Source organism: Talpa occidentalis, unplaced genomic scaffold (genome assembly GCF_014898055.3).
Source record: "Talpa occidentalis isolate TD23 unplaced genomic scaffold, MPIMG_talOcc4v2.1 talOcc4.6, whole genome shotgun sequence".
Classification (NCBI taxonomy): domain Eukaryota; kingdom Metazoa; phylum Chordata; class Mammalia; order Eulipotyphla; family Talpidae; genus Talpa; species Talpa occidentalis.
Genome location: NW_023604972.1, coordinates 96,229,897 through 96,256,633, shown reverse-complemented (window position 1 = coordinate 96,256,633; position 26,737 = coordinate 96,229,897). Strand labels below are relative to the sequence as shown.

At 35.7% G+C, this 26,737-nt stretch overlaps 1 long non-coding RNA gene across 2 annotated transcripts in view; it reads right to left on the bottom strand.

Moving 5' to 3' along the window:
• Positions 1–26,737, bottom strand: part of LOC119261126 (uncharacterized) — a 224,117-nt gene that overhangs the window by 159,383 nt on the left and 37,997 nt on the right. For both annotated transcript variants that reach the window (XR_008549228.1, XR_008549227.1), the window contains exon 2: positions 19,296–19,454. This is a non-coding gene — a long non-coding RNA (uncharacterized LOC119261126). The remainder of the gene's footprint in view (positions 1–19,295; positions 19,455–26,737) is intronic.

Sequence of the window (26,737 nt, the reverse complement as noted above, 5' to 3'; positions counted from 1 at the left end):
GATGAACATGGGTTTAGCGCAATTTATAATTTCTAGGGAACAATTCCAGAGATCATAATAAACCTAAAGTCAAGGAAACAGCACATTAGGTACTACAAAGTACACCAGCAGCAACAAAAATTTCTGTATGAAACTACAAAGGCAGAATGCCAGTCACAGAGGGAAATAGTGCACTTCCTTGGCAAGGACTTTCTTGTCTATGCTTCTTTGCAACAATCAGTTGAATAGTCATCACTAAAAAGGACACAAATATTTTCTTTCATTATTGATTATTGGAAGAGGTCGGCATCATAATTACCTTTAGAAACCATATTTTCTGAGGTGTGTCTCCTCTACAATAAGTGGGCAATGGAGGAGTGAAAAGTAATTTTGATCAAAGCTCCTCAAGTGAAGTGAACGCCTTCTCCTGCCCTACTTGTCTCCTTAAGGCTGCTTTTCTGAACACTTTTATACAATCATGTCTGGTTCTATTTGGGTCCAAATTTAGAATATTGTCCTATAGCCAATCTCCCTCTATTGGAAAAAAAAGCAAAATAAGATGATTCACCATGGTTTGAAATTGATATTTTCCCCAAAGATAAAAAGACACTATGATACACTACCTTTTTAATTGTTAGCTTACTTATACCTCACAACCTCCTAAGTTAGCCATTGAAATCAGATGAATCAGTTTATCAAATTCCCACAAGAAAGACCCTCATGCCTAGATTTGGTGTTCCATCCATATGATCTACTGTGCACATGTGGGTGCTGTGCAGGGGAATTGTCCCCATGGGTCTCACTGCCAAGAGAGGGAAGAGCTGAGACCTGGACTGACACCCCAACACTGGTGGTAGTTTCTTAAGTTGCCTGAAGGGCTACAGAGATCTGTTGGGTAGCCCCATTCATTTATTTTTACGGTATCTTCTTCCAAAATGAACTTTAAATGGTGTACAAAGTGATTACACAAGCAGAAAAAGCAGAATTCTTTTTAAGTGGATTTTTATGAGATAATATTGAAATGGAAAGAGATTACTCTTCTGAGCTTCTAGATAATTAGTTAATGCAATCACATACACAATTTGCATCTGAGTTACCTAGCAATCAAGATAACAGAAACCTTAATAGAATATAGAGTTCTCTTGTCCAGAAGAAGAATTAGTAAAAAGAAAGACAATTTTTTTTCCAGGCATTGAGCTCTAGAAAGAATTCATAAATTAGGTACTTAACAGATTCCACATGAAATAATAGAAGATGACTTCTATTATAGTTTTACAAATGTTCTTCAAATGATGTTTTCATTTCAGCTTTCTGTGGAAACTGAAGGAATAGCATCTAAACTTTAACTCAGTAAACCTATGAAGGTAAGAGGTTAATGTGAGTCTGTCTGTAAATACCCCTGGGGACTCCTGATTTTTATATCACAACTTGTTTGAGGGTCGACATCAGAGCTCAGCTGTTCTGAGGGGATAGGCTGAGAGGTATGTAGTAATTTTCTAAACAAATACAAATGTAATATTATAACTTCCAATCATTATAAAATAACACTCATTATAGAAGAAATATGCAAACATTTTAGTTAATTAGAATAAACAAAAAATTCACATCGTTACTATCCATAACTCCCCTGTATAAATTCTAGGGTATGTTTTTCCTGATATTTCTGTACAGAATTGATTTGCTTCTCTCTCTCTCTCTCTCCCCTCCCTCTCTCTCTCTCTCTCTCTCTCTCTTCCCTCCCTCCCTCTTGCTCTCCTTGCTTTCTTTGGGATCAACAAGCTCCATCTTTCCTTGTCAATAATTCTTTTATCTCATCTGATACTGAGACCATGTTAAATTTACCCAAAATGCTTTTACAGCAATTTTGTCCATACCAGAACACAGTTAAGTAGCTAGATCCCTTAGGTCTCTTTTAACAAAGCACAATCTTTTGAGGTTTGCTGCAGGGATAGGGTCTGTAGTCCTGTAGAGTGCCTCACTTTTTCTGTTTGTCTGGATATTCAGATAATGTAGCTGGAGGTGGGGAGGATGGACCAAAGCTGTTGCCCATGGATCAGGTCTAGGCCACAGGAGAGTCCTACTTCTCAGGAAGCTGCTGGCAGGAGTTCCTGCAGAAGATTCTATATTCCAGATGGATTAGCCCAGCCTCTGGTCAGCAGGGGAGAGTCCCCTCTCAAGAGTTTGTGATTAGGAAATTGCAGTCAGAGGTAAGGGGTGGGGATCTGGCAGAGGGCCAGGTCTGAAACAGGAAGTAGGCAGAGAGCTGACAGCTGGAGCATGTCTGTCCCTTAGAGAAAATGAATCAGCGGCTCCGCTCCCAGGGTCTGACTTTCTGTATCACCCCTTAAAGAGGAATAGATAGTCCATCTGAGAGACAAATTTACATTACAGTGTTCCTAGGAAGTGTTACTTATACATTAAAGGGAAGATTTGGGGGGCTGTCTGATAGCCCTAATATATATAATCAAGAAAACCTCTTCAGTACCATCTTAAACTCAAGTGAGAGGGGTCCCTTGTGTGAAGGACTCTGTTCTGACCTCCTCAAGACATGCCCCTCCCAGTGGGATGAGGTCCCAGGACCAAGGGCTATGCCCACATGGGGTCCTCTTCATTTTTAGAAAAGGCTGTATATATGCATGGATTCTTCAATTTGCTGGACAACTGGCCCCAACACTTTTTTGAGGGGCCTGAACACACCTCTCCAAAATATGATTTCCTGAGGGCTACCCTTGAGCCAACTATGTTAGCAACTTATGCCCAAGGCCTGGTCATGGGATAACTGTTTCCAGGGCTCATGAGGGAATGTGGACAGGCCAGAGTGTCCACATGTGAGCTCATGAGACACCTTAGGATTTTGGAAGTGTCTAGAGGTGGAAAGAGAAGTGAGACAGGCTGCAGGAAGTGGTTCATACCTGATCAGCTCCCTTACACTGCTATGTAGCAGCTGGGAGTGCTAAGTAGTCTAAGATTCTAAGCCTAATCTGATCTTCCAGCTTGTTCTCTGTGGTCATCTGTCAAGGCAGCACACTAAAACAATTTATTTAACTGTAGTTTCTCTTGATGTACAATGTTTAAGTATTAATTTTATTTTTTTAAAAAAAGATTTATTTATGTATGCATACAAGAGCTGGGGTATAGGCCAGAGGTATAGGGGAGAAGGGGTGAGAGGATTCACCAGAGACAGAGTGGGAAGCAGAACAGGCAGATCAACTGAAATACATTGCTGAGGGGAGCAGCGGGTGAGACACAAGCGGTCTGCTGCACCATATGAGTTAGCTCCCTGGCTGGGGATTGAACTCATGCTGCAGTGGCTGCTGATAGCTTCACAGTGCTGAGACTTAACCTCTTGCACCACCAGGGAGGCTCCTGTTTAAGTATTTAAACAAATGATAAAAGATTTCTTTTTGTTCTCTTACCCCAGCTCCACTAAGGTTAGCTTATAGCTACTTCTTGCTGGGAGAAACACTTCTTAAATAAAATAAAGGAGTTTTGCTACATTTGTGCATAAATTGTGTAAAATCAACTAATCTACCTCTGGAGCCATATGTTCCTGAGTGAGTCAAGCATTAGCTTCAGCGGCCAACTGAATTCACGGGAGTCCTTCCTTGTCCCCATGTTCTTCTCTGAGACCATCATTATGGGAGTAATATTGAATCAGAGTTCAGTCTGAAGAAAAGGCCCGAGTATGCAGTTCCTACTACTTCTCCTCCTGCTCACTTTAAAACACTCTACTACATTTACCCACCTCTATCAGTATAGTGTCAAGAGAAATATGGAGAAAATGGCTATTAATTTTACTGAGTTAACAACCCTCGTATTGGAGAAGTATTGGAAGAATGAAAAACATTGCCATTTCATTTTTGCCATCATTGTACAAATTTTTCAATACTTTTGCTCTCCATTAAAAGCTATAGCTAAAAGTTGAATGCAGACTGATTTTCAGAAAAACATATATGGTTAATACTTTTCAAATGAATGTCTAGAAAATCATACATTAGAGAAATGCTTTTGCAAAGGAGAGTGAACTGAGCATTTCTATTGTGTAAGCTATGCCATTATTAAAAGAGAAATGAAATATTTTTACTTTCATAAACAGAAAAGGTTTTTTTTCCACTCACGTTACACAGCCATATCAGAGACACTTCCTGTAATACTTTTGTAAAGAAAAAAGATCATGTGCCAGCAAAATTCAGTCCTTGGCTTAAAATGTATGTATGCATTATAAGTGAGGGCAGAAAAAAAAACACTCGGGAAAATGGAGGAAACTCCTTTGAAGTATTTTGAGAATAAGAGAAGCCCCGGTGTGCAGATGTAGGTGCCATTTGCTTTGTATTTTTCATCTCACTCTCTCTCTCTCCCTCTTTCTCTCTCCTAGGACATACAATTGCAGTGGTTTTCAAACCCATATATAGGAAGGCTTATAAGTGAAAACATCCGAACCTTGGGAACTTGATCACCGTTACCAATTCTACATTTCCAAAAGGGCATTTAAAGACATCCTTGTTTGTTCCCAGTGACTAGTTAATTGCATTTTGATTTTGTAATTGCAAACAGATTCCAGTCTCTCAGCTTTTCTGCAAACATAACAATCTTTAATGTGATGAAACCAGGGTTATACCCATAAATTCCCAAAGAGGTTCATATTAGATTCTCAGATGATTTTCTGCTCTTTCACTATCAATGCTACAACTGGATATTTTTTCCTTAACTTATAACAATGGTTATTAGTGGTTCAATGTTGATTTGGTCTATTGGGAAATTGCTGAAAAATGGTGGCAGAAAAGACCACAAAAATGGTGGCAGAAGAGACCACAAAAATGCTTATATTATCTTGTTTCACATGATAGATTATTTACATTTTTATGCATTCCAGACTTAGAAAAACAAAGGATGACCACAAGAAATGGGAGAGTTTTCTTCCTGTATAAAATAGATAGGTGTATTATAAGCTGGCTTTGAAAACTCTACTTCCATTCAGAGATGAATTGGTATTATGTATATACCATCTCTAAAGTAGAGATACAAATTATTAATTGGATTAGAAAAATTTGGTGCAAGATTAAGAATAATAAAACTGAAGGAGTTCTCAGCAGCAATAAAATCAATGAACTTCTGATAACAGAGGAATCTCCTGAGCATTATATCATTATATCAAGCAAAGAAGCAAGACATAAAAGCCTGTGTGTTGTATGATTCATTACATGTAGTTCACAGACAAAACTAATCTATGATGTCGAAGGCAGAATAGTGGTTAATCACAGAGGGTAAGGGTTGAAAACATGCTTGGAAAAGTCATAAAGAAAACTTTTGTGGTAAAGAAATGTTCCAGCTTGGTCTATGCAGTAATTACCCATGTTTGTACATAAATAAAAGTCATCAAACTGTTCAATGCTAAATGCTAAGATGGGTGTATTTTGTATACTTTATTGTACATCTGCTTTTTCTTATTAAAAAATAAAGCAAAAAGTTAACTTTAATCTCCTTTCTCAGTCCATTTTATTTTATTTAGTTTTCTTCATTTTTTTCCATCTCACTTTTTCTCATCATATCTTAAAAAGAAGATAATAGGAGATTGAAAATCATTTGAGTTTCAGAAATTAAACAGATGATCACTTTCTTTATTTGCCCTCTTCTGTCAGAGAGTGTTGTGGTCTCTCTTCTTGCAAGGCCACTAATCTCACCATGAGGGCCTCACCCTCATAATCTCATCTAAACCTAATTACCTCCCAAAGGCCTCACCTCTAAATACCATCATATTAGGGATTAGGGCTTCAATATAAGAACTGGGGGGTGGGGTTACAATATTTAGATCATAATCATTATCAATAGAAATAACAGCTATTTTCATATTGCTTACAATTGAAAAAGATCTTGAGCTCTCATTTACATATAAAATCACCTCTAGTGAGAGAAGCCTTTCTGCCTACAGGTGCTCATGGAATCTGTCTGGGCATTGGTGACTCAGACATTTAGATCACTTTCCAGCAACTTGTGTCTTTAATTGTTGGCAGTCAATATTTGTAAATAGATGAGTTAAAGGTGACCCATACCTAACACTCTCATTCTAGCCTCCACACATATCTTTAAAATACATTTGACTTCAACTTTTCTATATTTTAAATATAACATCTAACTATTTAGAGCATATTGCAACATTTTAAAATAGCTTGAGACATTTCATTATAATGAATTTCCTTTATGGCAGAATAGATTTTATTTTATGCATTTTATACCCTCTTCTGAGAAGGTATCCACTTTACTAGACTACCAAAGGGGACCATGGTAAACAAACAAACAAGAACTTTTGCTTCAGAACTGTACTTTTTCCATTATGTGATCATTTCATGTTTTAATAATAATAAGAAAAAAAAAAAAACAGGAAAACTGTGCTTGAAAGAGAAGTAAAAATTCATGATGTCCTAGTCATTTTCTCTATCTATTGTCTAAATTAGGTAAAATGTCTTAACATTTTCCACTGAGGTCTCGAAAATGTCAGCCCAAACCAAGCATATTCTGTGCCACCCTGTCCCTTCACAGTAGTTGGAGGTGCACCTCTTAAGTGTGTGTAAATGTCTAATGTTAATCAAGGCAATAAATAAAACTGGTATAATCTGCTTTCATTACATTTAGCTCTATTACATGCTAAGTAGTATTATGAGTCCTGAATGCTTAGAAATGGCAAAACAGTACTTTATATCAGCCTAGGATGTAGAACACTGTGCACAAAGCTGCAGCATCTATACTGATGAGTGTAATATCACCAAGAGATCAGTGTTCTATTAGTACACTGCAGAATTGTGTGATTAGATAAGAAAGTTTTCCAACCACTACCAATTCTTATGTATTAATGCAACAAGTAATATCAAAGTAATTATTCTACACCTTTTAATGGAAGAAATGCAAAGCATTATTTTTGAAATTAATCAAATGTTATTGCCCCAACTATGTATATGATGGAAATGAAAACAAAATTAGTTAATTTGATGGTAAAAAAAAGTCTAAAAATAAAATTGATAGAGCTAGCAACAGGTGACCAGATGCCTAATTCTTTCTGTTCTATTGAATTCAAAAGCAATTATAAGTATTAGTCCCTTGCAAAGGATTATCATTCATTTATACTGAAATGCTGCCTTAAAAAATAAAAGTAAAACCACAAATGTATTGCCAAATCCAGCACTTAATTATTCCCTTATTTTTCATGTTAATGAAGTGTGATAGTTGAAAATGTGAAGTTTGAAGCCTTCCTAAATCCTAGCTGAACCATTTTCTAGCTATGTGATTTCGAGTAGGTTTTTTAACCTCCTTGAATGTCAGTTTTCTCATAGTAAATTAAAGATAATATCAGAACATCTTGTAAACCACTCAGACCTTTTGAAAACAGATGCAAATAATATTTATGTTTAATTTTGCTTCCACATACAACTCAAATACTTCTATGGAGACTTATCATATATTTTTGTATTTTGTGGTTCTACATAGAAACCTGATAGTTAACAGTAGATTCTTAATGCATTGGGAAAAGATTTAAAATATTTGATTTCAACAAGGAAAGATATGTTTACAAAAGCCTTCGAAAACTTGATCATTTCCCATTATTCAAAATAAACTTTAGAGTTTCAAATAACCAAAAATCCCTGATCCACTCCAACTACCCATAAGAAATCCTGTGGCTATCTTAAATATTACAAGTATAACCTCATTACCCATTTTGAACTGATGAGTGTAATATCAGCAAGCACTTTGTGACACAACATCCTTCATAACAACCAACTACAAATCCTTGGGAGTATATACCAATAAGCATCTATTGCTCATCCATCTGGGATCCTCAGCTAATATCTCTATGATCCAGGGAGGGTTCTCTTGCACAATTGGGGGTTGGCTAGCTGATAGCTGATCTAGAGTGGCTGTGTCTAGGTTGACTGGGATGACTAGATCCACTCCACAGGAACCTCATTCAGGTTGACTCAGAAGTATCATCATGGTGATATGGGAGGTCAGAAGCTTAAGCAGAAATGTGCAACCACTTTTTCAAGTCTCTATTTGGTTATATACTTCTAAATTCCATCAATCAAAGCAAGCCACACAACTGAACTCTGAAGCAAGAGACAAGAAATTGTACTTTGCCTCCTAATGGCAAAAGCTGCAAAGTCACATCGCAAAGAGCATGTACCTAGGGAAGGGTGATGAAACAAAACCAATAACTACCGCACCTTAGTTCATAGGGCATTGCCCCAGACTCCATTAGGCTAATATAATTCATAACTGGATGAGCACTTTCATGCATCATAGAATAGGCAAGTTCTTCCCATTGATTACCACCTTTTCTGTATTTATCAACTCCTCTCACAGTTATCTTTCCCAAATTACTGATTCCATTTCTCCTTTTCTTCTGCAGTAAATATATGCTTTATTGCCAAGAAAGTAATGTAATATGTAATTTTTCTCTATATTATAGTGTGCCTCCATAGGCTGCAACTGAAACTTAAATTTTGTACATGTAAATTTGAGAGCATTAAAAACCCAAATTTATAATGAGTGTCTAAGGGCAAATATATCTTTCATAGGTTTTCACTGTTTTGGAAAAGGTCATGATTTATAGTTTATACAGTCACAATTGTCTCCTAGTCACAATTGTCATTTGTATTTCTATTCTTCTATAAATACCTCAAATCTGAACCTGATCTACAGCTGACTTTTGTAGCACAGAGAACTTAGTCTTGATTGCTTAGGTAGCAACATTCTTACTTGTAAATAATACGTGAATGATACAGACCCTTGACCCCATCCCTCTATACCTTATTCATACTTGGCATTTATGCCATTCTGGGTGATTTTATAAAGAGGATGCCTGCAGTAAAATGCTGAAAAACCTACTTGGTAACTTCTTTAAACTTTCTGATGTTTAACTGCAAGGATGGCTTTAAGCTTGGTTCTTCCCATTTAGATGTTTTATTCTCAGCCCTTGGTACATCACTAATCTGTCACATTTCACTAAGAAATTGTTTATCTGCCTCCAAAAAGGAGGAAGCATGCCATTAGTAAAAACCAGGTTTTCTGGAAATAGCACAAGTATATATTTACATTACAGACCTGTAGTAAAAAATCAGAGCATCATATACTTGGTGAGAGTCTAAAAATGATACAAACTACTGGCAGGAAATAAAATATGACATTTGACAACCTCTGTTCTTTTTTGCCTAATTCATTCAATGTCATGTGTGAAAAAACGAGAAACTATGTCTGAGGTTTGTACCTACCCTTTCTTGCTAAGGCTCATTTTTTTGGTTCTCATATAAGTTACAAAGCCTCCAGACCTCCCTACGCTGCATCCTCTTTAATTCTTTGCTTCCTATAGTTCTTGAAAAAGCACTCTTTACCATTTTTTTTAGGTTGTTATTGAAATCAGTCATATTGACTTATTATATAAAATTAAGGCTTACCCTATCTGTCTCAGAGAAACTTAACTGAAAGTTTCACTTAGGGCTGGAAAGAGGAAAACAAAAAATTATTTTACGCTGTCTAATTTATATGTACAGCCTTTGTTTCATGTTTAGGTTTATTTTAAAATGCCTGCCTGCTATGAGAATTTATTTTTTATATAAAATATGAGTTTGAAGGACACCTAGAAATAGTTGTGCATAGACTAATCTCTTTTGCCATAACATAAAAAACTTCAGAGACTCAGAACAAAGGAAAAGAGGGCAAGAGTTAGAGTGGACTGTTGAGTAAATTATGTTATCAAGTATCTCAAGTATCTTTATAATCAGGAGGACCAAGGGCTTACTTTAGCCCAGAACACTGATTTCCCTAATAAATGAGGGAGTGTATGAAATTTGAAACAAACTATGTCGCCCAGTGGGAATGTGTGGTGACATAGACATTACCAAAATTTAGATGGAAATGTAACTTAGCAAAAATTTGCTGTTCAAATGTCTAACAATTTCTTTGATACACATTATTTGTTCCTATAGGCTTCCCTGATGGGTTCATATTTGTCTATTCAGGTATATTCTTTTAAATCTTTACCTTTTTTAAAAATAAAGGTATGTGTTCATTGTAGCAATCTGAGTCATTATTAAAAATGAAATATTGAAATAAATCTACAGTATTTTGAACAAAAAATAATAAAATAAAAATTAGCAGAATTCTAAGTGGAGAGGATCAAAATTTTAGTTATTTCCTCTTAATCTCTTTACATCTCTAATGATGTGACACATTGGCACTTCAAACTCAACATAACCAAAATCGAGCTTATTCTGTATTAAATGTCTATTAAATATCAAACATTATGTTAAACAAACTAAGCTTGTGTCCTACTGGCTCTTATATTCTAAGGGCAAAATAATAAGCAAGTAGCTGAAGAAATATGGCTGTGTCATCTTTCCTAACAAACCTACCCCTCATTTTGGGAGACACGTGACAACCTTTCTTCTTTCTTCTTTCCCTCTTCCAATTAGTTTCCCAGGTTAAAATATATATTTTGCCCTAACAACTCCCCAAAGGATACCACTCTATCCCCTGTCTCTTCTTTTTGTTCAAACTTCATTGTCTTTTGCCTAAACTATTACAATAATCTCCCAAATATGCTCCAATCTTCCAAAGTATGTTTCCTTAAATTCCCCTCCTTTAGATCAGGTGTTCTTTTTGTTTTATTTAGAAAATACTGCAACTATAGCACTTCAAAAATTATTATAAACCAGAGGCAACATATCAGCTATGGTTCTTTCTACTCAATTTTAAAAAAGGACAGGACAAATGCATTGGAATGTAGAAGAAATTTTGGTAGTCTTTTCAGATATTCTTGGCCCTCAACATTTTTTCTACTATGTAAATTATCTGAAAACATGAAAACAATGGTGGAGTTTCAGACTGAGAAAATAATCTATACTATGAAGAAACAGAAACAGATAGGATAACCACAACTTTTATAAAATGAAGGCTTAAAGTCATGTAAACAACCAAGTGGAATATGTGTTTCCTCACCCACATTATTTTTAACATGCTCCATAGTGCCTTAAAGATAACTACTTGGTCCTATTGAAGCAGAAACAAGGTTTTGCAAAGCTAAAAGTAAAGAAAATAGGACTGATTAATCCAACTCAAGGAAGGGGGTGATAAAGTGGAATCATGGGTTTGAACATGGGTTCAAATTTTGACATTGTCACTTACATCTGTGAGACTGCACAGGTTACTGAATCACTGAGTGTCAACATCTTCATTTTGAAAATGGGGACTGTAATGCTTATATTACAGATGTGCAGATTCACAGGAATGCTGAAAGGTCTACAAATGCCACATGTCCTGTATTTGGCACATTGCTTCCCACTCTTCTCCATAAATGTCATGTATTGCTAGGATTACTAGAGTCATTGAAACTCTAACATCAAGGAAAAGTAATCCCGTACCAAAACCAAAGCAATCATGTGGCTTAGTCTAAATTATGTTATTATGACTAAAGAAAGAGATGTTATCAAGGAATTCTAGGTAGAAATTACAATGTTATGAAATACTTAAAATTAATTATTAAGGCCCTCACCAAGTATATGTGCTTAACAGAGGAAATGTGATCTTCAGCCATTTACCCCTGTTAAGTGCTGCCACTCTCCTGTTTGCATTGTTTGTGGAAGTAGGTTGCTGAGTGAAGCCCTGGGAGAGAAGCAGAGAGTATCTTGTTCCTTGGAGAAAAGGCCAAATGTTGTATTTGAAAGGGCTCTGCTAAAGTGTTGAAAGCACGGATGTCATGATTCACGTTTGGCGTTGTAGCTTAAGTCACTTAGAGGTGTTTTGCAGCCTGGGTTTTGGCAGAATTATAACTCCCAACTTTTTCAAAGCCCCAAAGAAGAAATAGATCCTAACCAAACAATAAAAAAGGAGAAAACATCTTTCTTAGTAAACACTGAATGAATAGACCGGTTTTTGTGAGGAGTCCATAAACTTATGGCTCATCCAGAAAGTGTGTGTCAGATCACCAGATATTTGTTTCCAAAACATGCTGTCCTTGGCTTTTCCACCTTTAGTAAATATCATGGAACAGCTAGCTTGCATTCAGGGAAAAGACAACCTGTGGACAGACCATCGATTTTGTTTCAAATTGGCTAGAAGAGCAGAAGGTTAACTTGATGGGTTCTTTTAGGATGTTAATTCCCCAAGAGTCTTCTTAGCCTTTCCTTGCTTGGGAAGTGAATAATAAGTCTGGAAACAAAACCCCAAACTTGTCATGGTAAGTGCACTGCTCTCATCCACAGGGCCTGCATGGGCCAATATCAGCTCTGCTGTCCAGGCTGCAAATACCTTCCAGTGTCTCTAGCTACTCAATTCAGAATTGATAGCTGGGGACATTTTGGAGAAAACTAGATAAGCTGAGACTGTGGTTTTCTAAATTTTAGTATTATAAAGGTATGATCATTGGCAAAAATTTAATTCTATGAAATATTACTTGCCTTGTTTCATTTTTCCCATTTCATTCATTTAAGAATATCCAGATACATATTAGCAAATGTATTGTGATGTTTTGTCAATTTTAACATTTTGTTGCTAGACTTCAATAAGCGATCATTCCCAAATGTCTGCCATATGCTAAATCAATGACAAAAATGCTAATTGGAATAATATTTTATACATAACACTGGATCTCTCAATGAAGTATCCCTCCAGTAGTGATATTTATTAATCAGTGCCTGTTTAGAATATTTGTTCAGTTATGAATCCATCAAATTCTCACTGATTTCAAGTCCTAGTTCTCAAAATTCTCCAGTTAATCAGTGGGACATTATGAATGAGCTTAAATTATACTTTAATAAAATCCAGATATATTGTTTATTACATTTTTAGATCTAATAGATGAATAACCCCATTTGTGAATAAGAAAAGTTAGTCCAACTTGACTTATTTTTAGTTAATTCAATCTGATTCCTTGTGATCTATGGTTTCTTTTCCATGTGCTCAATAACTATTCACTTTTATTACCTTAAAAAATAGCCTTTTTGTGATATAATTTATGTACCATAAAGTTCACATATTTAAAGCATACAATTCAATGGTTTTTAGTATAGTTACAATTATACAACCATCATCATAATCTAATTTTAAACATTTTCATCATCCCAAAAAGAAATCTTGTACCCCAAAGCAGTTACTTTTACTTTCCTTCCCTCCCACCCAATTCCAGCCACCTTTCCCATTACCCCAGGCAACCATTAATTTACTTTCTGTCTCTATAGGTTTACCTACTCCAGACATTTCCTATAAATGGCATTATACAATAAGTGTGTTTTTTGACTGGCTTATTCTATTTATATGTTTTAAAGGTTTATGTAGCATATATCAACATTCATTCATTATTATTTCTGAATAATACTCCAGTGTATGGATACAACATATTTTATTAATCTATTTATCAAATGATCAGTGTCTAAGTTATTATCCCATTTTAGCTATTATGTATAGTGTTGCTGTGAATATATATGTACAAGTGTTTGTGTGAACATGTATTTTCATTTCTTTTAGGTACACATTCATACGCCCAAAAGTGAAAGCACTGAGTCATATGTTAACTCTATTATAACATTCTGAGGAATTGCCAGACTGTTTTCCAAAGTGGTCACACCATTTTGCATTCAAATCAGCAATTCATGAGAATTTGCTTAACATCCTCACCAACACTTTTATCATCTTTTTTGATATGGCCACTTTAGTAGGTATGAAGAGATAGCATACATTTTTTTTAAAGATTTATCTATTTATTTATACAAGAACCGGGGTACAGGCCAGATGTGCGGTTGGGTGAGAAGATTCACCAGAGACAGAGCAGGGAACAGAACAGCAGATTGACCAAAGTACACTGCTGAGGGGAGCAGCAGGCGAGTCAGGAGAGGACTGCCGCACCATGTGGGACCTTCGCAATCCGGCCGGGATCGAACCGGCGCTGCAGAGGCTGCAGACAGCTCAACTGCCTCTGCCACCAGGGGAGGCCCAGATACCATATGGTTTTTGACATTTCCCTGATGATTGATTATGTTGAATATGTTTTTATGTGTAATTAGGCATCTTTTTCATATTAATGTCTATTCAAATCCTTTATACATTTTAAATTTTTGGTTGTCTTTTTATTCTTGGGTTTTAGGATCCTTTATTTATTCTAAAAATCAAGTCTCTTAATAGAGTTATGATTTGAAAATATCTTCCTCATTCTGCTGGTTACTTTCTTCACTTTCTTGGTGGTATTCTTTGAATAACATAAATTTTAAATGTTGATGAATTTCAATCTTTTTCCAGTCATCTCTTGTGCTTTTGGAATCATAGCTAAGAAATCATTTGTTAACCCAATATCATAAAGATTTAATCCTGCACTCCTTCTAACAGTTTTATGAGTTTAACTTGTATTCGTGTCTATGATTGACTTTGAGTTATTTTTTAAATATAGTGTGAGAGGTTTAAATTCTCTCTTTTTCTCTCTCTTTCATATAGCTACCTGTTATCCCACTATCATTTGCTGAAAAGACCTTTATTCCCTTTGAATTGTTTTGTTCCTTTTTTCTAAAAACATTTGATCTTAAGTGTTAGAGTTTAATGTCACTATTATCTCATTCTAATATAATAGAATAAAAAATGACATCAATTTAATGATCCATTTAGAAGGAAACTGGATCACTTTTGTTTTTGAAAATAGCACATAGTTACACTGCAATTACATACTATCTCCAAAAATCCCAACTTTTTTCAGGCTCAGGACCTCAGGAGTCCTTTGAATAATCTTGATCTTGCCATAAATTTTTTTTATAACCCACACTTGCGGGTTCTTTATTTTCTTATATGATATTTATTTACTTATAGACTTGGATGTTAATAAAATTTCCAAGCATATCCTGACATATTTGACAAGTAGAGGACAGCACATAGATCGGCCAAACCAAATTTTTTGAAATTTGAAAATTCTATGATCTATTCCAGAAAATGTTATCATTCTTACCATTGATGATTGCATTCCTTTGCAATTCATCTACTATCTCCCCCAAAATCTTTTATTCCAACATTACATTATGTTGTTTTTAAGGTATTTTATGTGATTGACTATATAAAAAAGGGGAAAACAGGACATTTGAAACAACATGGGTGGAGGGGATTATGCTAAGCAAAGTAAGTCAGAAGGAGAGAGGCAAATACTGTATTTCACTTATATGTAGAATATAAAAAAACAAAGGGCAGACAAAACCAAAACAAAACAAAGCCTGGAAATCTGACTTCAGAACTGAGGCTACCAGAAGGGAAGAGTAGGAGCAAAGGAAGGAGACCCAGTGGACTACGGTAAAGGATTGCTAAGGCTTTGATGCTAGGTGTGGTGTGATAATATACATTTGTAGATGTAAGAACATATATCCCTAAAACATATAAGGCATTGTAAATCAATGTTACCTCAATAAATATAATTTTTTTAGAAAAAGAAAATGAACGGTATTTTATACGGTAAGAAAGGATCCAAATTTGAGTTCAATTCCAACTACATTTGTTAAATGCAAATAATTTAATGGAAGGACATATGGTAGCTAATCATCACTCATGCATTGTAGACATTACACTAACAATTTATATTGTGACTATTGGTTGGAGAGTGTCCTTTGACACCTCCCATTTTGCAAAATGTTAATGTGCTAAAAAGAAAAGTGTAACTGGGTCCTCCCCTGTGGTGCAGGGATTAAAGTCTCAGCACTATCAAGCTATCTCCAATCACTGTGGCCTGAGATTGATCACCGGCCTGGAGCTACACACATGACTCAGCAGACCTCTCCTGTCTCTCCCACTGCTTCCCTCAGCAGTGCATTTCAGTAGATCTGCCTGTTCTGCTCCCCACTCTGTCCCTGGTGAATCCTCTCACCCCTGGCACCTCTGGCCTACAGCACTGTTCTTGTGTACATAAATAAATAAAATATAAATCTTAAAAAAAAAAGTATAACTTAAAATCAAGAAAATACAGTACTTTCTTTTGGAATTGTATTGCTCAAAGCAGTTTGTAGAATATGCTTTTCTCCCAAGTAAACTCGCAAAGTTACATCCCTAGTCTTCTGTCAATAGCAGTCCTCTATATGACGTGATTCCTCAGCTGTCCTTGGAAAGTGGAAAGTTCTCTTTGTAGCTTATGGCTGAAATCATTCCTGCCACTAGGTAAGGATTTCTTTTTCTTTTTTTTTTTTATAGAACAGTTAGGGACCCATTTAGACTCATTTTGTGTATGTTGGGCTTATTTTCCCTTTCCATATTGTCTCACCATTTTCCATCTCACAATGATTCTCCTTAATAGAATTGAGAGAAGCTAATACAATGTGTAGTTCAGCTTTTTGTTTCTCCAAAATTGCACCATTGTCCTTGGGCAGCAGGCCTATTTTTCCTCTGCTTTTATGACTTTAAAAAATGACCTAAAGGTATTTTTTTCTGCCATCCACATTTTTTACAATAACTCCCTGACGTCATCCTGATAAGACTGTGCCATCCACTTGAACTTATCCTTGAGGGAGAACTATATGTGAAATGCTCTGTATAGTACCTGGCACAGCAGCAGTTATGTTCACAAGGTCCTTATCATCATCAAAACCGTTATTATTAACTGCTCATACTTCTCTTTTTAGAAAAGGTTCCTTTAAAATCTGAAATATTCTTTAAACAAGAATGCCTTTTTAAGTAGTACAAACCTCTAATAACCAAAGAAACTCTTGACTCTAACCATCATCACTAATTCATCGCTGTAAATTGTTTGTCTGTGTTCCCATAAGAAAACCAGGTTTCTAGTAAAGTCTTTGAAAGAGAAATACTATATGTTCAGCAAACAGGAGGAACAAATTAAAAATTGGCTCCCACTCCTAGAGCTTTAAGTTAGTGCACACTGTTGCTTTCAAAAGATTTTATATAAGATATTTAGACTGGAAAGCTGATCTCACAGGTGTGCACACTGGGTCTACTCAGACTTTGACAAAAGGAGAGAGAGGTATGGCAGGGAATTAGGGCTGGGGGTGTGGGACTTCCTGAGAAACTGTCAGATTTCAATGCCTCCTCAGAACTATAGAGTCATAGTAAACAAATGTAAATTCAAGGTTTAAAAACTCATGATTAGAAGATTCTACCCCCCAGATTGCTCCATTCTCCATGGCTTTCTTTCTTGGTCCTTCCTTGCCATTTGAAGAAGCTGATCTACAGGGCAAAGATACAAGTCACATCTCCATTAATTTGTAACTTATTTTGAATGTGAGATTTTGCTTGCATTCTCTCAGGCCCCTGTTCCTATCCCTCACCACCAGCCTGGAGTCCATTTGTTTAACAGCAATGGGAGGCTTTGATGAAATGAGGAATATCAACGACCCATAATAGAGTGTGGTTTGATTTAGCTCATTGCTGTGAAGTTATCCTCTCTGCCACTGACTTTACCTCTTAAGAGAGCCGGATGTTGTTTGCAGTCATTTCTTTGGGTAAAGGTCCCCAATATTTCTCAGTTTTCTTCTAGGAACTAAAAAGCACTCTCTCCCATCTTTTGTAGAGCCCTTCTCATCATCTTTCCCCCCAGGGACTAAAATGCTGACTTCCAGATTTCTGTCCCTATTTTTGGTGGAAGGAGGTATTATTTCATTTTTGCATCTTTTTTGTTCTTTACGGTTCTAGGTGGTTTCAACTGAAGCATAGTCTCCCATTGCTTGTTATTTTATTTTCAGATGTGTTGCTTTTTGCCAGTCTATCAATATGGAATGGTATCTCATTATGGTTTTAAGTCTCTGATAACAAGTGAAGATTATTATATTTCCATATAATTTATTTCTTCACATTAATTATTTACTTGTAACTTTATTCATTTTTTCTATTACAATGCTTTATTTAGTTTTACTTAATTTTTACCTCCTTATATAATCTTACTAATGTTTTATAATTTTCTTAGTAAAAGTCATACACATCACTTGTTAAAATATATGTATATATTTTATAATATATAGTAATCATATAAACATACATATACATATATGTATGTATGTAAATACATCATACATGTAGAAACACATGTATAAATAATTATTGCTGTTATAAATACATACTTTCAAAAAAATTATCCTGAATATTTGTTGCTAGCATATAGAGATGCAGCTCATTATTGTGAGTTTTATTGATTTTAGTGAGTCCTTTTCCTCATACACTAAATTTATCTGACAATTTTATTAGGCTTTAATATGCGGACAACGATATGATGTTGTCAGTGAACAATATCAACTTCATTTTCCTTTTTCCATCCTTCTGGTTTTTACTTACTTTCCTAGTTTTTTGGACCACACTTGCCAGCACTACCACTACAATTATAAATATAAGCTATGATGGTCATATCTTTTTCCTTTACTACTTTTAAGGCAATATTGGTAATGATTCACCTCATATTTAAAGGAATGTTTTGAGCACTTAAACATCTATAGTCACAAGTCAGTATAGGCAATTATTTTCCAATTCTCATAAAGTAATTGACTGGTTTTCACATCAAGATTTATACTAATTTCATAAAAAGGCATAATGATTATTCTTTTTGTGTAGCCTTTAGAAAATGCTCTTGAATAATTGTTTGATTCACCTATGATATTATCTAAGTCTCTTATATTTGTGAAAAGGATTTAAATTACATATACAGTTTTCTTTCGTGTTCTTAGGACTATTCTGTTTTTTCTAAAATGTTTCTTAAAAGACATAACTTTCTAAGAATTGTCCATTTAGTCTAAATTTTCAAATTTATTGGGAGAAAGTGTTGCTCATGATATCATCTGATAATCATTTAACTTTTGTCATATATTCAACTAAGTCCCGATTTTCCTTCCTAGTGTAATTTATGCTATCCCTTCTTTCTCCCACTTATTATTGTCAAGCCTACTTTATAACTCATTAATTATGTGACATGTTGTCATTAGGATAGGCAAATTTACCAAATGACCCACAGACTTATCTTTTCAAAGAATCATGGTTTGGTTTTATTTATTCTCTCTACTGTATTTATTTCCCCATTGATTTCTGCACTTTCTTATTTTCATCCAGTTTATTTGGCTTTATGTTTTGTTCTTTTTCTAACTACAGAGAAGTTACATTTGTTTCTTCTAGGGACCCTGGAGCATTTAGGATCACTTTAAATTAATTTCCTAGTATTGGTTTCCTGGACTGTACAGGTAGTTCAAATTTAAAACTCTAAATTCATGTAATGACAAGCCTAAGGTTACAAATTCTTAGGGGAAATTTCTTTTTTTTTCCACTGTAAAAACAAATTACTTTGTGGTCTCCATTTTCAGAAAGGCATATATTTTTCTTACCTGCCCTGCAGCAGTCCCCACCTTGCACAGACCTAAGGTCCTATTTCTGTCTTGCATGCAGTTGTTAAAATCATGGTCATATATTTCTGGTTCAGGCAAACAGCTTTAGGGTTGCCTTAGCATAAGGACAAGTTTCAATTCCATCCTCATTTTTGGTCCCTGAGAAGTCAAAACATATTCTTATTTAATGACATGAAAATAATATTTACATTGATAGAAGTAAAAACTATATTCTTTAACTTGTTAAGTTGCTTTCCTGATTTATTTTTATTCACTTTTTATGTATCTGATCCATTTTCATTTTTTCTTAATGACTAATCCTCTTTGAATGAAGCCAATGTTTTGCTGAAGAATAGTCACAAGAGTGATGTCCTTGACTTGGGCTTCCAAACACAGCTGCATTCCTGGAAAGTAACTCTATGAAAATTGAGATGTTTCCCCCCTCTACTGCTGTCTCACCAACGGAAAGCCATGGTTAAGGCACAAGCAGGTTTCTTATAAGTGTTTTTTGAATGTATGAATGGAAACTCTACATGCAACTTTGTTATCTGAAATGCCTTGTCACTGTTTTCTTCTTAGGTGGGTGTATTTCTCTTCAAGTATGGAAATCAAAAAAAATCCTGTCTTCCTCACAGTAAAATTCCTTGTGTGCCAGATTTTTTTCTTTCATTGCCTATTTTTTACTAAGGCTAAGTGACTACAGCAGAGATAATGACCTTTCTGACCATTCTGAGCTATTTGGTCTTATCTGTGTGGGACAATCCTACTTCTAGTTTTGCCCACTGTCTGGAGATCTGTCTCTTTAATTACAGTTTCATTGGCTGGGCTATCATGACTGTAACACTGACTTTTAAGGAAATTTCGATCCTGCTTGAAGTCTGAAAAGACTTGCACAGGCACTCAGTTTCTTCTTGTTTTCATTGGTATGGATTTCTCATTATTTGGAAGCTGCTTTATAATTTGTGAGTTGAGATTGTAGACATATCTTAGTCTTGTTGAAAATGGATCTTTTCCTTTCAATGAAAAAGTTTCTTTTCTTCTTCTATTTTTCACTAATTTGTGATTCACAATTGGGTTTGAGAGTGTGTTTTAACCCTGGTGTCCTCCTCTTTAGAGTTTGATCTACCCACATACCTGCTTCTCAGCCCTCTACCTCTGAGGGTTAGTAGCTTTAGTTAGGGAACAAGAAAATCATTTGGTACTGTACTCCCCATAATTTGTGAATCATCACTTAATATTTCAGTTTTGAAGCTCTGGGAAGAGTTATACAAAAATGAATCCATGATTATGGTAATGTCTGACAGGCAGCTTTTTTGTCTAAATGTGTAAATCGAATTCCTTTATACCGCTGATTTATAAGCTGTACAGTTTTCAAGTGATAATAGATTTGAACTAATGTATAATCTGATAACCTAAGAGAGTATACTGCAAGATAGTAGTTTAGTGAGGAGAGCCATCTGTATTAACATAAAGGTAATTACTTAGGCCATGGGAATCAAACTGATGGTTTTTGGTTTATTAGTAAGTTGTTTCTGCCTAAATGAACCAATCAACCAAAGGTTCAGTTTCCTATTCCATTAGCAATATGCTCTAATATTCAATCCATTTATGTTTCTATCTTCTCAATAAGTATAATGCTTCCAAACAACAAAATATTTATGATACATTGTAAGTTCCTTTCTAATAGCAATGTGAGTATAATTTTTTTCTGCTATATTTACTTTTATCCTCTCCCTAACTATGAGACCAATAGCAATAATAAGCATAAATATTTTTGTCCCCTCTTTTCTAAAATTGTAACAAATCTATGTTCTTTCATTTTAGCCCAATCTGATTCCAATCTAATACTCTCTATAGGTCAAAGTCTAGGAAGTTTTATTTCTTTATTTTTAAGTTTGATAAAATTTATATAAATAAACAAAGAGCAAATCTTGTCAAATTTTTACCACAGTTTCCAGTTATGAAAAGTAACTTGTGTAGAATCATCATGAAAAACATTGTCTGAAATCTTTGACAGTATTACCTATTAGGTAAGTGAAATGTTCTTCTCTGTACACAGAATATTATGTCACTTTAGTGACATTATAACAATTAGTTTGTTATAATGTCTGTTTTAAAATAAAGCAGAATGGTTTCAAAGCTATTGCTATATTAAGAAACAATTTGAGGCTAACACAAATATTGTGCTTATGTGTAATTTTGTTGCAAGAAATAGTAGGTAAACACAGAAACTTGTACCTAGATCAACAGGATGAATAGGGATACACAAAATGCACACACATACACATTTTATTTCTCAAACCTTTGCTGGCTACTTCAGTTTACTGTAAGCTAAGAGCCACCTCAGTTTGTATCTGGTGTTACAACCTTGCACCCCATTTCAAATAAGGCTCCTTCCATCCCTTCATGGTAGCTCACAAGCTGCAACCCTTGCAATGTCTACCTCGACAAGCTAAATTCAGGTTTTTGTCAAGATAATGTACTAGTTAATGTAGTATTTATGTATTTTGTAACCATTTTATGTATAAAACTGTGTTACCAATCTCATTAGGTTCTTATTCTTTTTTCCAATGTGTCATTGGCAGGGATTGAGTGCTGTGGCCCAACCTCATTTTTCACTTACTTCCTGTAGTGTATTGCAATTAAATTTTATTGAGGCAATTATAGATTCACACACAGTTGTAAGAAATAATACACAGAGCCAATGCATCCATTACCCAGTTTCCCTGATAACATCTTGCAAAATGAGCACATTATCATACTATGTTGGTGCTGAGACTGTCAAGATACAGAAGACCTCCATCACCACAGCACTCACTCCTGTTATAAACTCCCGTTTTCCTCTTGGTCTCCTCCATCTTTACTCCTGGCAACTACTGATCTGTTCTCCATTTCTATAGTTTTGTCATTCCATGAATGGTATGTAAATGGAATCTATAGTATGTAAACTTCTGGGGATTGATTTTTTTTTCCACTTAGCATAATTCCCTGGAGATTTAGTAGAATGAATTAGTACATTTGTAGTTTGTTCCTGTTTATTGCTGTGTAGTATTCCATGGCAGGGATGTACAAAAGTTAAGCTATTCAGAATTCAAGGGCATCTGGGCTACTCCCAGTTTGAGACTATTAGAAATAAAACTCCTATAGACATTCACATACAGGTTTTGTGTGAACATAAGTCTTGATTTGTCTGGGATAACTCTAATAAGAATTCAAAACTATTTTCCAGAGTGGATGTACCATTTAATAGTAATGCAAAGTATGAGTGCCCCACTTACTCTACATCCTAACCAGCATTTGGTGCTGTCATTATTTTTCATTTTTGTCATTTTTAGTAGGTGTGTGATGATATTTTATTTTGCATTTCTCTAATGGTTAAAGTTATTGAATATCTTTTCATGTGCTTATTTACCATCTATATGCTGTCTTCAGTAAAATATCTCTACATCTCTTTGGCTTATTTTCTAGCAAGGTTAACTTGTTTATTTTTTCACTGTTACAGTTTCAGAGTTCTTTATATATTCTACATACTGATCCTTTCCCAGTTATGTGGATAGTAAACTTTCTTCCTTAGGCTGAAGCTTGTCTTTCCATGATCTTAACAGAGTTTCCCACAATTCAAAGATTTTCACTTTGATGAGGTTCATCAACTTGGCCTTTGGCTCATGCTTTGGTGTCAAAGTCTAATGGTTTCTGTTGCACAATTTTGCATAGTGTGTGGTTTTCTAGACATGCTTGTGTCACAACATGGCAGAACTCACTATCCTGAAGATAATTCCAAGTAAGAACTATAAACCAGAGACACAGTACAGGGGTTGGAGAGGGATGGGAGAAGGGATTAAGATCAAAATAAGGGGGTGGGATTTGTATGGGGACTATAACCAGATGAAAATGCATACATTGTGCAAAAATGAAAAATGATGCAAAAATATATAAAATAAAATTTAAAAAACATTAAAAAAGGCAAAAAAATAATGAAATGTCAATTAAATTTGGGGTTTCCATTTAAAACGATTTTGAAAAACTGACTTTAAGTCGGATTCCTCGCTTCAATAAGTTTGCAGTGTAGCAATTATCTGCTTAGTTTGACAAACTGATGAACTCAGGGAAATAGATCCCCACACTTTCTAATGTGGAGATTCATTCTGTTCAAAGCAGCTACTAGTCTCAAATATTAGTAGGAAAATATCTGTCAATGAGTTAAGTACTCTTGTTAAAAGATCTTTTTATCTCACTGATTTTCAATTAAGCAAGACCTCTATTACAACAAAAAGTTCAATGTTTCCCAGTCAGCCCCTCAGGAAAGATAGTATTTTGGCTCTGAAAGCCATTATGAAAATTTGACCTTTTTACCTTTTCCTGACCAGGACTTTCCCAGATGCAAATTTAATGGTTTAAATGCTGAATGCTATCAGCCTCATAAAGCATGAAACCTCCGCTCCTCAAAGCAGCAATCATAATTTAACCGGCCAGGCTGCCACTGTGCAGCGGGCTCCAGCCGGGTGCTTGCCAGAGAAGCCATCAAGCCAGGCCGGCTCTTTTTTCAGCTTTCAGGGGTACTGAGACTTGACCTTGAGTTCGATCTCTTCCTTGTAGAGGAAGGGGAGGGAGGAAAATAAATTATGACATAAAACAAAGACTATATTATTTGGTACATATGTTATGGTTTACCCTATTTCATCCTCTGAACAAGGAATTGTCTGCCTTCAACTTTTCCTGGCTTTTAAAATCCCTCTTTATAGTCTGTGCAGTCAACTTAATGAGGACCATTTGAAAAGCATAAGCGAAATGATGTCATTTGGTCTCTCTCTCCTCCTTTTCCCTCTCTAACTACAGGATTTGATCCACCCTGTGCAGGACACAATATGAACACAGTCTCAGCGTTATTAAGGTGAACATTCTGAGTCACTTCGGAGCAACAAACTAATTCCTGCCTCTTCTACCATCCCAGACTATCCTGGATTTATTAAGCACCCATGTGTCAGGCATTATACTGGATATTTTCATTGTGTATGTATTCATTTTACCCTTGCAACAATCTGCAGCGCTCGCTAACACAACTCTGGAAGATTAGTATTAGACTCACCTCATTATATGATACCCAGAGGAGTGCTGGAATCAGGGGGTGCAGGCTTGTAAGAAATGACTGTTAAATTTTCAGGACTTTTGTGAGCTCTGTTCAATATAGCCATTATTAATAGTTATAGTATATACAAATTTATACTTAAGATATTCAAAGCAAAAGGTAAATACTCAAAATTCATCATTTATAATTATTATATCAATGTGGTAAAAATACTCTATAATGGTATGCTACTAATCATGTCTTCCCAGTTCCATTTTCTGTTATGTGACATCAGTGACTTAAAACCAGCACTGGTGGGAATATTTACACCATGGAAATCAACAAATAGGACAAACCAGAAGTTTTACCCACCAGAGAGCTTGTTGCTGATCATTTTCCAGTACACCAGTGATTCCGATTTTCCATGGCTCATACATTGTACTAAGAACAATACCTTATTCACTACAAGTTTTATGAATAACTGTGAACCAAAAGAAATAATTACATAACAAAAAGCCCCTCTGTATCTCTAGCTCTGCTAGAAATTAGATACATCTTTAAGTTAAGCATTATTTCACTGATCTAGAAGGAAACATCCTCAATTCAATTTGAGGACTTATTCCTATGAACAAAGCTACACCTCTCTGGGCACTGTGGTGGAGGTCTCACAGACAATGTTGGCATAAGGAGATGAAGAATCTGTATAAAATAATGTGATAGCATTAAGAAGAGAAAAAACAGCTTTCACACAAGTATGAACCAGGGGCAACAATCAAGGACTTTTGTGAGCACCGCTAGAATATACACTGCCCCCTAGCTCTTCTTGCACTTTCATATTTGTGCCTGTCCTGTACAATGAAGCCTCTGAAAGAAGGACAATAGCCAGAACAAATAAGTAATTTCACCAAGATGGCACTGTGATATCGACAGCATGAGGTAATTCAGATCTGTGGTCATAAAATAATGTAGCATGAGTTTTAAGGTAGAGATTAATTTTTTTCACTTCTTCAGGATGCTGTACCAGGACTTAGGAAACACAACACAATATATAAAACAAAAGAGGTCACAGCAGCTAGACTATTCTTTCTAGCCTATATGTGAAATTGATCTAAAGTCCCAGAGGACATAATGCATCCTAGAAAATAAGATGAAGTACAGAACACTTAAAAGCTCTATGGCAGGGCCTCCCCGGTGGCGCAGCGGTTGGGCGCTGGGTTGCGAAGCTGCCCGCAGCCTCTGCGGCGCTGGTTCGATCCCCAGCTGCTCCCCGGCCACCGGAGGAGGGTCCCACATGGCGCGCAGACCTCTCCTGCCGCCCGCTGCTCCCCTCAGCAGTGTACCTCTGTCCTTCTGCCTGCTCTGCTCCCCGCTCTGGCTCTGGTGAATTCTCTCACCCTCCCACGCTTCTGACTGTACCCAGTGCATGTATAAACAAAACAAACAAATAAATAAATAAATAAAAGCATGCCTCTATAAAAAAAAAAAAAAAAAAGCTCTATGGCAGACATAAGGAGACAAAAAGTGAGGAAGCCAGGGTACTGTGAGGTGCCAGAACAGCTTCCCATACCCAAGTGCATGCTGGAGAAATGGAAGACTCCACCTAGTGGCCAGGAGTAATGTTTACATGGCCACAGATGGAAAAGCTTAAGGGATTTCTTGAGTGAATTAGCAAAAATGTGAGAAGATTAAGACCCCACATTTTTCTAGATGGAAACTGAGCTAGGAAATACTTTCTTATTACTGTTATTCAGATCCAGTTTTTTTCCCCAGGTTGGACAGGGACCAAACTGATTTCTCATTTGTGTTTCCAATTGCTCATGTATGTTCTAGGATGAGAAGGCATAAAGGTGGAATTAGTAGCTATTCTCAGTGGCTATTCTGTTATGTTCAATGAAGAATGTCAATAGAAATAATGCTAGTGTGTATTCAGATGGTTTTCTAATGAGAAGGATCTAGTGCATTCTATCTTGACATTTTCATCAGAGAATGTGTCTTTTGATGATTTAATAAAACAAACTACAGCAAACTCAGGCCCCTTGGTTTTGAAGAAATATCAACAGATCTGGCTTTTAGTCTCTGTTCTGCCATGTTCCCACTCAGTAGCCTTTTTCAAGTCACAAAATCTGTGTCCCCCTATAAACCATCAGCAATGGGAAATTCTGACATGCTAGGGTCCTAAGTGTGCCAACTGAAAGGAAACCATGCCCCAATCAAATGTGCTTCCAATTATTCAAGGAGACAAATAATCAATCATTAGATAATATTCTTTGAGCAAAATCTTCATAGCAATTTTTGAAAAACATCTGGCTTAAAAATAGTACTAGTCACTCTTTTATTGTTTAGTATGTAAGGTCTCCTTTTCCACTTGCTTCACTGG